At 35.0% G+C, this 15,834-nt stretch overlaps 1 pseudogene; it reads left to right on the forward strand.

The window, feature by feature from the left end:
* The first annotated feature begins 548 nt into the window (after window positions 1-548).
* Window positions 549-1,182, forward strand: LOC108459071 (2-methyl-6-phytyl-1,4-hydroquinone methyltransferase, chloroplastic-like; annotated as a pseudogene).
* The last annotated feature ends 14,652 nt before the right edge of the window (window positions 1,183-15,834 follow it).

The raw sequence follows: 15,834 nt of genomic DNA on the forward strand, positions 1-15,834 counted from the left end.
TTAATTAGGTATTTAATCAATCATAGGTTGAGAGAATCGTTGGCACTAGGAATAAGAAATTCCATTAGGTTAATTTAGGTTGATTAATTTAATTAGCTTAATTAATATTTTAGCTTTGCATCAATGCTACTAATTCATGACTCAATTAGGTTAGTGATTATTTTATATAATTAATTATATAATAAATTTCTCCAATCCACAATTTATTGGGTACGATCCTCGGAATACTTTTCAAGTGTTTCGTTGTAACACTTTACTATATTACAATTTGATCCGTATACTTGCGAACATTACTGCTTTATTCTATATCTTTTTGCTGCAGTATTTCCAGTCCTGACATTCGCACGTCTGGTGGTGGTCAGTCACTAAACTTTTAATTTAACTACTCAAAATAAAAAATTTTGGTCATCAAACATTAATAGTTGTCTGAATTTTGACAGAAGTGTTCAAGTGAATTTAATGTTATTTTGCATAGTTTTAATGGAGGAGGTACTTTTTTTTACCAGGTCACGATGGTTTCTTTCTTCTTCTTTTTTTTGGCTTAATCTATGGCTTATTCCATGCTCAATGGAGTTGAAGCCTTCACTCTTATCCAAGGGGTAACCCCAAAAAGTATTGGTTGTTTTGGGTCAAGTTTACATGGGAAATAGTTTTTCAGCGCGAGCTTAATCTATAGTGCAAGGATATCCAAGCCAGGAACGACAATATCCTCGAGGTACAGCTTATCTGCGTCAAGGCCAACTTCACAAACAAGATTCATACAACACAAAAAAGAGGCATTTTGGTTCTACTGGTTACTCTCAATGGGCTATAACCATATCATGAACCTAGGTTACTGGATTGAAGACATGAGGGATGATGCACTTGAGCCAACAGATCTCAATGAAAAGAACATAGTGGTTGTAAATGTTGGTGGTGAAACTGATTTCACTACTTTGGGCATGGTTAACCATGTGGATGCTAACAATGCTTAACCAATCTCTACACCATCTTGCAGAATCTAAACAGATGGAGCCTTTCAAGGAATGCAACATAATTGAAGGTGATGTAAATCTTCCTTTTCTTACTAATTATGTCAATAGGTATGTGTCTACTAGAAAATATATTTCAAACCCCCTTATAGAATTATTTGTTTACATGAAAAGTACTATAAGATGTAAAATTCTGGTAGTTGGCATTTGACATGTGACCACTTATAAACGAGTTATCGTTTATAGGAAAATACAACACCAAAAATATAAGAGATTAGAACAATGGTGTCTGCAAGTGCAAGGGTCAAGTTGTAATGTCGTTTAGTACAACGAAAAACTTTGGGAGTATTTTGAGGATTGTACCAAGGGAGGATAGAATAAATTATGAAAACATTTTTACAATAATCAGTCTAAGTAGTAGTAATTAATTCTTATATTATGATGAACCATAAAATAGATTGATGAGATAAAAATAAATAATGAGAATAAATAAATAAGTAAAATAAACAAATGGTAAAAATCAATAAACCAATCAGAAAGATTAACTTGCTTCAGGGTTTGTAACTAACTTTGGATTAGGGTTTTAGGGTAGATTAGCTACCCATTAACCAATTATTACCTCTTGGCCTCTAATTAACTAATCGATTGGTTGATACTCGCTTATCTCCTGACCTCACATTCTCAACCAGAATAAATTACGATTTACTCGATTCAACTTATCTCCCTATCTCGTCTAGCCTATGATAACTTCTAAGGGTTGTCAATCCTAGTGGTTTAAGAACATGTAGTTCATACCAACTAACCCCTCTCGAAAAACCCTAAATCATCTATTAATCTCATCCCCATCCACTTGTTAATCTTTCCTAAGGGATTTAGCCACTCATGTTATTCACATGTTTTGTTCATCTACCATTAAATTAATAACAGAAAAATCTTTTTCTAACTAGTATAATAACACATTTAGTCCTCATTACTTATTCTATTAATTTGATCCTAATTCTAATAATTAAATAAATTTAACCCATTATATTTATAAATTCTATCAAATTGATTCTCAAACTTCCTAATAAAAGCTTTCAGCTTTTAGAATAGAGGTATTCCACATCTATAATTTTTTAAAACTCAAAAAAGAAAAAAAAAATTCTCTCAAGCTTTCTGAGTCAATTCCTGAAACCAATGAGTTTATCTTGAAACCTTTTTTCATTAGTTCTTTTCTAAATATAATATTTTATACTTTTATTGATGAAATGTTGGTTAAAGAAAATGGAAAAACCTTTTAAAAAAATATTTTAGATTTACTCTTGTTGTTAGCAGTATGATATTTCCTTCAAGCTACGTAGAAGTAGTCTTCGAAGTTGGTCCTTGAAATTGGAAATTAAATCCAAACTTAAAAATATGACTTTGAAAAATCCAATTATTCAATCAATAATTATATAAGAAAAATTATAAACATTTAACTTTTCATTAAAAAAATGTGAAAGAATTAATTGAATTTCCTTTTGTTACATTGATAATGATATTTTTTTAGTTTTATGAGCTGATTAAGAGATTATTATGTGTTCAATTTTTTAATTTTAATCCACAATAAGCAATATGTATCACTAATTATCCGATTTAGTGTCAAACTATTTACCAAATTAATTAAAAACTAAAATTATGCTAGTCATGGTGAAAAATATTTTTATAAATATTAATTATTTATATAATTTTATCATATATGTTATATTTTTAAAATTTTTATTTTCTATTATTTTTAATGATTTTAGTTAATTTCTAACACAATTTCTTAAAAATATAAACAAAGGGCTATGCATCAAATTAGATAAATTCAACCATAAATAAAACAATTAATAGATGTGAAATACCTTTATTTTAAAAGCTCAAAGCTTTGTTAGTAAGTTTGAGAATGAAATTGATATAATTTGTAAATGTGAAGGGTTAAATTTATTAAATTATTTAGAATTAGGATCAAATTAATAGAATAAGTAAGTATTGAGGACTAAATGTGTTATTATAATAATCCGATTTTCAATGTTGTTAAAACGAAAATTTTGAAATCCCATTTCTGATGTGTGAGTTTGTAAATATTATTATTTAATATTTACAAGGATCATGTTAAAGTTTGGTGCCTTAATTTTGTCAAATCAATAGTTAATTAAGGTATAAGGACTAAATTGTAAAATTTGTAAAAGTTTATTGCTATAAATTTTAATTAAACAAAGGATTAAAAGATCAATTAGACCATTATTAAGATAAAAATTAGTGGTGGATAACAATTAACATCTTCCTATTCATCTTCTTCACCGTATTAAAGAAAATAAAAAGGGTTTAAGAGCTTCAAACTTTCGGGCATTAATAGGTATGCTCAATTAAGTCATTCTCTTGTAATTTTTATGTTTTTGAGGTCGTGAAAGCTTGATTTAGCTACCCATGTACCAATTTGTAAAAATATTAAAGTTTCTAAAAGTTTTCATTGATGAATCCTTGAAGAAATTGATATTAAATTGTTAGATTTTAAGCTTAGAAGTGAAAAAGGACTAAATTGTAAATTGCTAGTTTTTGAACATATGGACTAAAGAGTATAGAATTCAAAATAGATGTGAAATTTTTACAAATTTTAATATTATAGGGTCCTAAAAGGATGTAATTGAGATCGATTTTGAAATTGAAGCTCAAATTTAAAAAATATTGCCATTTTGGTTTTAAAGACTAAATTGAATAAAATGCAAAATTTTAGAGGAATTGGAGAAATGAAATTGAATAGAACCATCCTTATAATAGGATGTTATAAGATGTTTAGAATTGATTAATTGAATTATTGTATAGATTAAGAATTTAACCAAACCGAGGATAATCGGGATTAGTCTTTGGAATTCAATTTGTTTGCTGATTTAACCAAGTAAGCTCATATGATATGATTGTATTGAAATTATTATGTATTTGAATTGTGAATATGTGTACATTTGGTTGCAATTTGGATTGTTTGCAATTTGGTTCGAAATGTGAGATTTGAACTATATTATAAATAAATGTATATTGGAAATTCCTAGATGAATTAGTAAAGGTCTTGTGCACACTAGTACAAATTGATTGTCGATGATTATCGAGATCCAAAATTTCTTGTGTACTCGATAATGCATCTGACACAGGTTTAGCTCAGAAGAGTAACCTAATGTCAATTAAAGGTTTAGCCCAAACGGGCAACCTTGCATGTATATTTTTAGTTTGGCCAAACAATCAAATGTGTAATTTAAAGGTTTATCTCGAATAGGTAACCTAACACAATTATATATTTTTTCAACTCGGATGAGCAATTGTTGTATTGAAGAAACATGTCACACAGGTTTAGCTTGGACAAGTAACCTAATGTCAAATTAAAAGTTTAACTCGGACAGGTAACCTTACATGTGTATATATATTCAGATCGGACGAACAACTAAGGTATAAAGATACTTGTGTATGATATGTGTTTGATGTATCAATGATAAAAATTTGAATTTAACTTGAATGTTGATTTGGGCTAATGTCATGGATATATATATGGTTTCTGTAACACCTCTAACCCGTATTCTTCATCAAAATAAGGTTACGGAGTATTATCGAAAACTTTTAAATTAAAAGTTTCGATTACAACCATTTATAAAACATATTATATTCCATTCAAACACATGCATAACGTCCCTTTTTCGAGCCCCCGAGCCTTAGAAACTATTTGGGACTAAATAAAAAACATTTAAAACTTCATGGAAAAAGATGGAAAAATTCATACTACAGGGGTCACAAAGTTGAGACACAAGCCCCTGTCTCAAGTCGTGTGGGCATTTGAAGTAGGGATACACGACCATGTCCCAGCCTATGTCCGTGCCCATGTAACTCTCAGCTTTAGTCACACGGCCAAGTCACATGCCCGTGTGCCAGGCTGTGTAACTCTCGAAATAAAATCTTTAAAAACCTATAGGGGACACACGGCTGTGTGCCGTGACCCTGTGTCGTACATAGTTGAGACACACGCCCGAATCTTAGGCCGCATGGATAAGAAATAGGCCAAATTCAAGCTATTCCTTTCATTCAATTCAAGCACACCCTTACAAGTCATTTGCACCTATATTCAAACATTCAAAATGTACCTAACACATGCATATTCAAGCTAGATCATCATAGTATTTAATCATTCAACCAATATGCCTAAAAGGCACCTCAATCACAACAATCAAACATGATTATACAATTGCTAAGTTTAACCACAAATCAACTAACCTTTACAACTAATTTTATGCCAACATTTACCACAATGTTCACATACCAATATCATACTCAAAAACACCAATTTGACTATTCAATACCTATCATCACTACCTTAGCAAACTTGACCACATGTCAACACATCCAAACACACCTCACTAGCCATTTATTAACTCAATGTTCACTATCAATTTCCATACCTCAATGATCACATTCAAGCATATCAAAACAACATTTCATATCATGCATTTTATATACCATTTCAACTCCCAACCTTTAAGTACCAACATGCCAAAATATCAACCTTTAAACATCAAAGTGTCAAAAGCACACCAACCATCAAGGCATCAAATATCATAAGTTTCACAAATTCAAAGCAACATTACATGCCGATATCATTAACTAAACATTACACATAAGTCCACCTATTCATGTCATTATAACCACGACCAAAGCATCAAAATCTACCAATAAAATCAATGGATAGTGTGATGGATCTCCGACTAGCTTTTAACTCGATCGAGCTTTTAATAATCTGTAAAACAAGAGAAAAATAACCACATATGCAATGAATGCTTAGCAAGCTCGTATAAAATTTAAGCATAATATTCTATCTCAACAATAAACTTTATTGAATAAAAAAAAACCTATACCAATGTCATAAGGTTCATAAATCTATATAGTCATCAACCTTTTTATAGGATTATATACCTTTCAATTTACTTACTTTCCATTACGTTCTCAATGCTTATCATAAGCCTAAACAACATTGTCAATTTTTGATTCAATGTATTTATCCATGAAATAGGTAGATTTATCCATAGCATAAATAGTTTGCTCACATACAAATACAACATTTAACTCATCAATTCTTTATTATCATCATACTATATCCCAGTATTGAACTTCCCGTTTCACTTTCTTTTTTTACCCTTTCCATTTACATATTACCAAGCATAGGCATAAAAATCAGCCATGAATACAAGCTTAGTACAAGCCTAAATATCATCAGTGCACGAGTTAGTGCACAAATACATATATCACTTAAATTAAACATATGATGAACCATTTCCATGTGCATATATTTCATTTGAATCATTTAACCTTTCCATAAACATATGCATAAGGTCAAGTGAAAGCTCACCTTTTCAATGCAAAACTTTAAAATAAAACATCATACAATCCAACCAATAGCTTGGCACATCAATAACACATTTTAGTTCATTTAAGCATAATTCATATGAATTTAACATGAATAACCACTATACTTGAGCATAATTCAATTGGCTTTATCATCCATCTCAACATAACATATTTTCCATGTAACTCACCATTTCAAAGTCTTTCATACATACAAGTCTTGGTTCATATAGAACACTTACCATGTCCTTGAAAAATTCATGGCCATTGAATCAAATGAAATAACATTGAATAAGGGAAATAATATTTTCAGTACAACTTACCTGATACAATACATTGGCACGAAGACTGCCAGGCTCGAAGCCTGATATAACGCATCAACACAAAGCCTACTAGGCACAAAGCCTGATATAACACACCGGCATGAAGCCTGCTAGGCACATAGCTCGAATATCACCAGCACAAAGCCTGATAGGCACAGAGCCCAAATATCATCGGTACAAAGCCTACTAGGCACAAAGCCCGAATAACGTTACGTTTCTATTTCTTAAAACATAGCTAAAGGAAATTCAAGATTTAACCAATAATGAAATAGTATGAAATATTCAATACAATTAATAATAATTGTATAACGAACTTACTTGGCAAAATTGCAGATATGTCAAAGTACATGGCCATTTTAGAAATTTTCCATTCTCCTCGATTTTCCACCCGATCTTGATCTAAAATAATAATTTCATTTAATATATTAATTTAGATAGTAAAACAATGTATTTTATGCAATTTAGACATTTTTTACATTTTTACAAAATTACCCCTAAAGCTTTACTTTTATTCAATTTAGTTATTGAGCTTAAAACAGGAAAATTAACTATTGTTATTGCAATTTCGCACTAGCTAAATATTCGTAGCCTCCATTTCAGTCAATTTTTGTAACAATTTCATTTCAAAACCTTGTACTTTTACTATGTCAACAATTTAGTCCCTAATCGAAAAATTCATCAAAATCATTTAACAAAATACTTTTAAATATAAACCAACATTTCTAATTCATCATTTAACATCTAAAATCACATAGATTCATAAATGGAAAAATTCACAATCTTTAAAAGTTTCAAAAATAAAGGTGCGGGCTAGCTGGGCCTAGTTGCAACGATATTAAAAACATAAAAATTATAAGAAACAAAATAAAAAATGGGCTTACATGAAAGAATTAAAAATGGTCAAACCTCTTAAGTTGAGTTCTCATGGTGTTTCGGCATGGTGAAATGAAAAGATGAAGGAGAAATGGCTTTTTCTTCTATTAATTTTGTTTTAATTTCATAAAATCTACCATTTTGCCATTAAATCATATAATATTTTATAATTTTAATACATGGCGCCATCCAATGTCAATACTAAGGACTATTTATTACATTGGTGCTTTCTGTTTTGATAAATAAGCAATTAAATCATTAAAATGTTTTATTTATTATATTTTGCACCATTTACAATTTAGTCCTTTTTAATTTATCAACTATCGAAACGTTAAATTTTTTCAACGAATCTTTAATACCACCTTAATGACATTGCGTAAATATTTATAAAAATATTTAAGACTCAGTTTATAGAAATAAGGTCCCAATACCTCATTTTCTAAAACCACTTGACCTTAAGGTCTTACCACTTGAATTTAATAAATAGTTTAAATAACATAAATTATCAAATAAAAAACATTTTCAAAGTCACATTTGACTCATAAATATTAAATAATAATATTTACGAACTTATTCGTCTGAATTGGTAGCCCTGAAACTACTATTTTCGATAGAACTGAAAAATGGGAAGTTACAACTCTCCCCCTTACGAAAATTTCGTCCTCGAAATTTCTCACCTGATACAAGCGATCAAGTCAATTCTTTCATTCATGTTCTTAATGGTAATCCACAGATAAATCATTTATAACTTACCTCAATTTAGAACTCGCGTCAAAATTCCAATTAAAACTTGATACTATATCGAAACTTCACTGAACAACTATGATGTTCTCCTATCATAACTTATCATTAGTAGTATAACTATTGAGAAATTCCCAGAGATCGTCTGATGAAACATAACCAAGAAACCCATACTATCAAACTGTGACTGATGATTCTGACATGTTTGCATCTATAACTTTTAATTGATTTTTGTTCCTTTTACACGGAAAACGCCAAGCAATAACATTTAACACAAGCACAATAGCTTCAACTATCGAGACGACTTTAACCCATAATGACATTTCCCAATTATAACTGACCTGATAGATATATTTCTGTATCATGTCTTCTAGAATATGAATTCTTCATTCTGACTATCCATCAATTTACCCGTGAATACACAAAATTTATTTTTGAACCTGAGGATAAACTCAAATGCATATAACTCAATTTACTTTTCAAATGAATAACCCATTTTGATTAAAACAACTGAGTTGATCTTAACTATTAGATAATAACATTTTAGAATAATTCATTCTTCTTGTTGTCAAGACATCTGAGACATACAATCTATCGTAATTCCCTCAAAATACCAATCAAACATCATTACAAACTGTATTAACTCAAACGAAATATAACATCCCATTTTGACTCATTAACATAATACCTGAATAATGAGAACCAAGATGCAAGGTTAAGTTCGATCTTCCACATCTATACTTTTTCCGATGCCTACCCCTTCACGAAAGCTAGAAATAGGATATATAATAAAGTTATTTCAATTATTAACATCGAAGCTTTGAACCATACCAAAACCATAACCATCGAATGAACTAAAACCATAGTACTATAATAAGACTAACATTTCAACCGTATAGATAGAACAATACCTCAACATCAACAATGTATCCTGAAATAAAAGAGAAAAACTGAAGGTAGTTCCAGTAATAACTAGTACAGGAACACAACCTTTAAAAACCTGTCCTCGGCCCCTAGGTGGCTGTGCAGTCTCAATAGTCGGAGCTTACATCTGATTAGTCCTCAATGGAAGTCTTTCACACAGTGCTCAGTAGACCCACACCTCAAACAAGCTCTCATAGCCCTCCAACACTCGCTCGGATGGCGTATATTATAGTGCTAACAGATCGTCACCCTAGTAGGTGCAACAGTAGGCCTAATTCTCACGGGCCCATTAGACCTGGCCTTTTTCCTGGGCCTCATCACAGAATTCGAAAGCTCTGTATCCCTCATAGCCTTCCCTCTGTCTCAATTTTGACGCTCAGTACGCGTTACTTCCTTGGCGATCTTCGTCTTTTCAACTAGTCCACAGAAATCCCACTCTCTCTGAGGAGCTATCAAAACCCGTAAACTATCTCGGAGAACATCCTCAAAACAAACACAGTGCTCATACTCTGTTGCCACCATGCCTCTTGCATAATGGCTCAGTCTCAGAAACTCAGCCTCATACTTGGTCACTGAACGATCTCCCTGAGTAAGATTAAGGAACTCCTGCTTCCTAGCATCGAAATAACTGGCCCCCACATACTTGCTCTGGAAAGTCGTTTTAAACAGATCCCATGATAATCGGTCGTCCTGAGTTCCTTTATTAACCGTCAACCACCACTGATACGCTTCTTCGCGAAGTAGTGAGACAGCCCCATTGAGCTTCTGTTCAGCAGTAAAATCTAGATCGTCCATGATGCATTCTGTGGCCTCCATCTAATAGTTGGCCACATTACGAGCAACCCCCGTGATTCCCCTGAATAACTCTACCCCATTGGACCGGAGTCATTCTATAACCAACCCATATCCCTCAGAACCAGTGTTAGGCCCAGCGACCCTCTTCAAAATCTGTAGCATGGCTTGGGACAGTGCGTCGTCCCCAGTCGTACGATCATGAAACCCAGACCAAGATCTAGTCTCAGCAACAGGAGACACTGGCGTCTCACTAGTGTCCAGATTGGAATCGTATCAGATGTAAAAGACTCAGCTTGAGCCCATCTACGGCCCCTACCTCGGCCTTAGTACTCCATCCACGAGTACCACGTGTGCTCATCGTAATTTCAAATTAATTTGTATTAACAATTTTATGCAGATCAATTTACAATTTTGATATTTATTAACAAATATTTTATGTAGTAAAATTATTAGAGTATTCAGAGTCTGTTATCGCAAGTCGTAGTTTACTACAGTTTTCATTTTGCTCTACCTAGAGTGTTTCAAAAGAGCCCACTACCTATAGTAGCTTCATAGCATACAACAGTATTTTCAAACAAATCAAAACAGCATTTCAATATATCCTAAGCATGCTTTCAGACAATTCTAAATAGAATTTTAGAAACTTACAAGATCGGCACTGGAGACTTGGTGTACCACGATTTATCAAAAATGTTTCAAATCGTTTTACACATTATTTCTCAAAAACCATTCTTTTACAACCCAAATCCACAGTTGCGTTTTGTAACCTGGCTCTGATACCACTAAATGTAACACCCCAGACTTGGCCTAGACGTTATGGCCAAATCCGGCAATGTCACATATGTTTTCTTAGAAAACATTTCAAATCAGGAAAACCATTTAAATTGTTATCTTTTCTTTATCGCAAAAAGCTGTTGAAACCAATTTATTATTTATTACGAAAAATCTTAGTTTGTGTTAGGAAAACCATATTTGGACGTTGTAACTTATAATCCATGTTCGTAGTTCAAAATCCCAAATTAAAACCAAATGATCAAGTCCAAAATTACATCAAAATATTCCCAAAATGATGAATAAAACAAAAGTAGTAAGTTTGTAAACCAAATGTATGTGAGCGCGGTCACTGTCGAGTCCTCCACTGCACCGATCCGTCTACTACTAGGGATTACCTGAACAGATAAAATAATTAAGGGTGAGTTTTCGCAACTCAGTGTGTACATCTCCACAGTTCAGCATGCATACAGACAGATATCAGAATATGGTCATAACTCGGGCTAAACCCTTTTTACAGAATCGATGTGGGCCTTGGCCCACTCAGAAACAGAATCAGATACAAACTTAGGGCCTTAGCCCATCTCAGATATAGCGTGCATAATAGATCAGAACAACAGAACGTGCCCACCAACCCTGCACACCAACTTCGTCTAACCCAACATACCATGTGGGGATAAAATCGACCCACCTATCCTTGCACACCAAATATAGGGATAAAATTGACCTATCCAACCCTACACACCATAAAGTATCGCAATACGGCACATGTCATAAATACAAAGCTTAGCTGCCAGATAACAGACTTATGAAGCCTTCAAATACTTCCTTTTTTTCATCAAACCCACCCTGATGCAATACATCATACAATATGGCATGCTATAATGCAAATAAACGGATCATACATTTATATTCAACACAGTATAGAAATACATGCTAGGTGTAACTTGGTAACACATACATCGCAATAACATATCACAGAACAGGGGTTTAAGTATTGCTTACTGACCCTTCGACAGGTCACAGTCGACTTGGGTGACCCGTGCAGCCTTATAGAACATTTCAAAAAATAGGCTCACATGTCCATGTGGCCTGCCCGTGTGGGCCCACACACCCGTTGGCCCACACGGCCCAAATTGGCCTTGGCTGTGTGGATCACATGGCCTGGCCCAAATTCTCACATGCCCATTAATTCATCTGTGTAGGCCTACACTCCCGTGTAGCCCACACGACCCAATTGACTGAACCCGTGTCTCGCACATGGCCCAGCCAGCTTTCACACGGCTGTGCCTGTCATACCCATGTTGCACGCGCACGGCCTGGTTCGTCAACCACACGTCCGTGTACTTCCACATGGCTTACCACACGGGCATAAAAATGAAACAAAACGCACCCCTACACTTACTGAATTCACGCCAAACGCAGAGATAAGCAACGACAATGAAAAGAGGCCAAAAATCAATAACAAAGAGAAGGAAAAAAGCAACAAAAAAGAGAATTTCTGCTGGAAGAAAAGAAGAAGAAAAAGAAACATGTGGAAAAGGGGACAATTTGTAGAGGAATTTGGCAGTGATGAAGAGCAGAATGTTGGGTAACTCTCAAATCCCTTATTTCGCTCCCACTAAACCACATTTGTTGCTACTCAGTGTCCCAAACCAACTCAAACACTCCTACGGCATTAGCAGCAAAATTAATGCCTCCACTTAGACTCGAACCTAAGACCTCCCTCACACCCACACTCCACTTATCCACCAAACCAGCAGGTCTATTCTTGCATATTTTAATAAACAAATACTTATAAGTCTACTAACTAAAGGCAAGGCCATATTAAAAAAAAAACAAAAATTTTTCCTAAGCTAGGGCTTGAACTTGGGACCTTTTACACATACCCAGAACACTTAACCACTGGAACAGATACACCATTGTACCAAATAATTACGGAAGCATATTTATAAAATTTGGGGCATTACAACTGTACCCCCTAAAAGAAAATTTCAGTCTCAAAATTTTACCTGATCCTAAAATGTGAGGATACTACTGATTCATCGAATCTTTCGAGTCCTAAGTGGCCTTTTCAGTGCTATGATTCCGCCACAGCACCTTCACTAAAGGGATGGTTTTCCTAAGCAGAACCTTAACGTCACGATCTAGGATCTGAATCGGATCCATATCGAATGTTAAACCTGGTCTAACCTCAATCTCTTGCACAGGTACAATGTGCGTGAGATCAGAGCAATAGCGTCTCGACATCGAGATGTGGAACACATCATGTATGCGATATAACTCTGGAGGTAGCTCTAATGATATGCGATCGGTCTCACTTGCTTCAGAATCTGGTACGACCCAATAAACCGAAGGCTCAGCTTGCCCTTGCGACCGAACTTCAGAACCTTCTTCCACAGCAAGACCTTAAGGAAAACCTTGTCCCCCATAGAATACTTGATGTCCTTCCTCTTCAAATCAGTATAGGACTTCTGTCTATCGAAGCTGCTTTCAGTCGATCTCGAATCAAGCGGACTTTATCCTCAATCTTAGATACCAGTTCCGGACCGAGAACACGTCGTTCGCCTAACTCAGTCTAGCATAAGGAAGTGCAACACTTACGACCATATAGTGCCTTGTAAGGTGCCATCTGTAGACTAGACTGATAGCTGTTATTGTAAGCGAACTCCGCTAAAGGTAAGTACTCCTCCCAACTACCCTGGAAATCTATAATGCAGCCCCTTAACATGTCCTCCAGTATCTGAATCACCCTCTCCGACTGACCATCTGTCTGAGGATGGAAAGCAGTACTAAAGTTTAACCTCAAACCCAAAGCCTTATAAAGCTTCTGCCAGAATCGAGACGTAAAATGAGGATCTCTATTAGAAATGATCGAGACAGGTACCCCATATAGCCTCACTATCTCAAAAATGTAAATTCTGGCCAACTTCTGTAGGGAAAAGTCTATTCTAACTATATTGAAATATGCATTCTTGGTCAATCGATCCATAATGACCCAAACAGAATTCTTCTTAGAGGGTGTTAGGGGCAACCCACTAACGAAATTCATCATTACTCGTTCCCATTTCCATAACAGTATCTTAACAGACTGCAGCAAACACGAAGGTAATTGATACTCAACCTTATCCTGATGACAAGTCAAACAGCAAGCAACAAATCTGGTAACCTCACGTTTCAACCCTGGCAACCAGTATAAATCTTAGATATCTCAGTACATCTTATTTCCACTGGGATGCATAGCATAAGGGCTACTATGCGCCTCCCTCAGTATCGACTGCCACAGATCTGGCCTCGGAAACACAATACCCTATTATTATTAATCCCAAAATTTGAAGTAACCCTACTCTCAATCTGCCAGAACCTCAACGCAAGAGACTTATCTCTCATCTGTTTATCCCTAATCTGATCAATCCATTTCGGTCTTACTTATAGCTCAGCCAACAGACTCCCAACATCAAATAAACTGAGTCGAGCGAACATCGCTCTCAAATCAGTCATAGCCCTACGGTTTAACGCATCAACCACCACATTAGCTTTTCCAGTATGGTACTCAATATTGCAGTCATAATCCCTAAATAGTTTAAGCCATCGATGCTGCCTAAGGTTCAACTCCTTCTGAGTGAGGAGATATTTGAGGCTCTTATGATCAGTGTAGATGGTACATTTCTCACCGTACAGATAGTGCCTCTAGATCTTAAGAGCAAAGACTACTACTGCTAACTCCAAATCGTGCGTCGGATAATTAGCCTCATGAGTCTTGAGCTGATGAGACGCATACGCAGCAACCTTACTGTCTTGCATCAGAATATAACCCAGACTCACATGGGACGCATCACTGTATATTATAAAGTACTTACCCGGTTCAGGCTGAACCAGAACAGGTGCCTGAGTTAACACGATCTTGAGCTTCTCGAAGCTTTCCTACTGTGCATCAGTCCACATGAAAGGAACTCCCTTACGCAGTAACTTAATCATTGAGCAGCAATCAAAGAGAACCCCTCTATGAAACATCGACAATATCCTGCCAGTCCCAGAAAACTGTGAATTTCTGACACATTCTTCAGCTGTTTCCAACCCAACATAGCCTCAATCTTACGAGGATCCACCTGAATCCCCTCTATAGAAACTATATGACCCAGAAATGTCACTTCTCGAAGCCAGTACTCACACTTACTGAACTTCACATAGAACTGTTTCTCACAAATAATCTATAGAACCACTCTTAAATGCTCATCGTGGTGATTCGCTGTCTTAGAGTACACCAGGATGTCGTCGATGAAAACCACCATGAACTGATCCAAGTAGGGCTGGAACACACAGTTCATCAAGTCCATGAATGTCGCTGGTGCATTAGTCAACCCAAAGGGCATAACTAGGAACTCGTAATTTTCATATCCTAAATGTTGCCTTATATACATCGGTCTCCTTTACTCTCAACTGATGATAACTTGATCGTAGATCGATCTTAGAGAACACTAAAGCCCCTCTGAACTAATCGAATAAGTCATCAATCCTCGAAAGTGGGTACTTATTCTTAATCATTAACTTGTTCAACTGATGATAGTTGATACACATCCTCATTGTACTGTCCTTTTTATTTTACGAACAGAACAGGTGCTCCCCATAAAGACACACTAGAACAGATGAACCTTCAATCCAACAACTTCTGAATCTGAGCCTTAAGTTCAGTTAGCTCTTTCAGTGCCATTCGATAAGGGCGATAGACACTGGAGTTGTACCCAGAAACAACTCAACCCTAAATTCTACCTTACGATTCGGAGGTAATCCTGGTAGTTCCTCTAGAAAAACATTTGGAAAGTCCCTCACCGTTCAGATGTCTTTGACTGAAGAGTCTCTAGAATCGACAACACTGATATAAGCCAAGTATGCCTCACACCCCTTCCTTACTAACTTTTCTGCCACTAGTGCAGATATCACATTAGTTAGATAATCTCATTGTTTCCCAATCATGACAACCTCAATACCCTCTTCGGTTCTCAGAACAATCCTTTTTGCAACACAATCTAGACTCACTCGGTGTTTAACTAACA

Source organism: Gossypium arboreum, chromosome 4 (genome assembly GCF_025698485.1).
Source record: "Gossypium arboreum isolate Shixiya-1 chromosome 4, ASM2569848v2, whole genome shotgun sequence".
NCBI lineage: Eukaryota > Viridiplantae > Streptophyta > Magnoliopsida > Malvales > Malvaceae > Gossypium > Gossypium arboreum.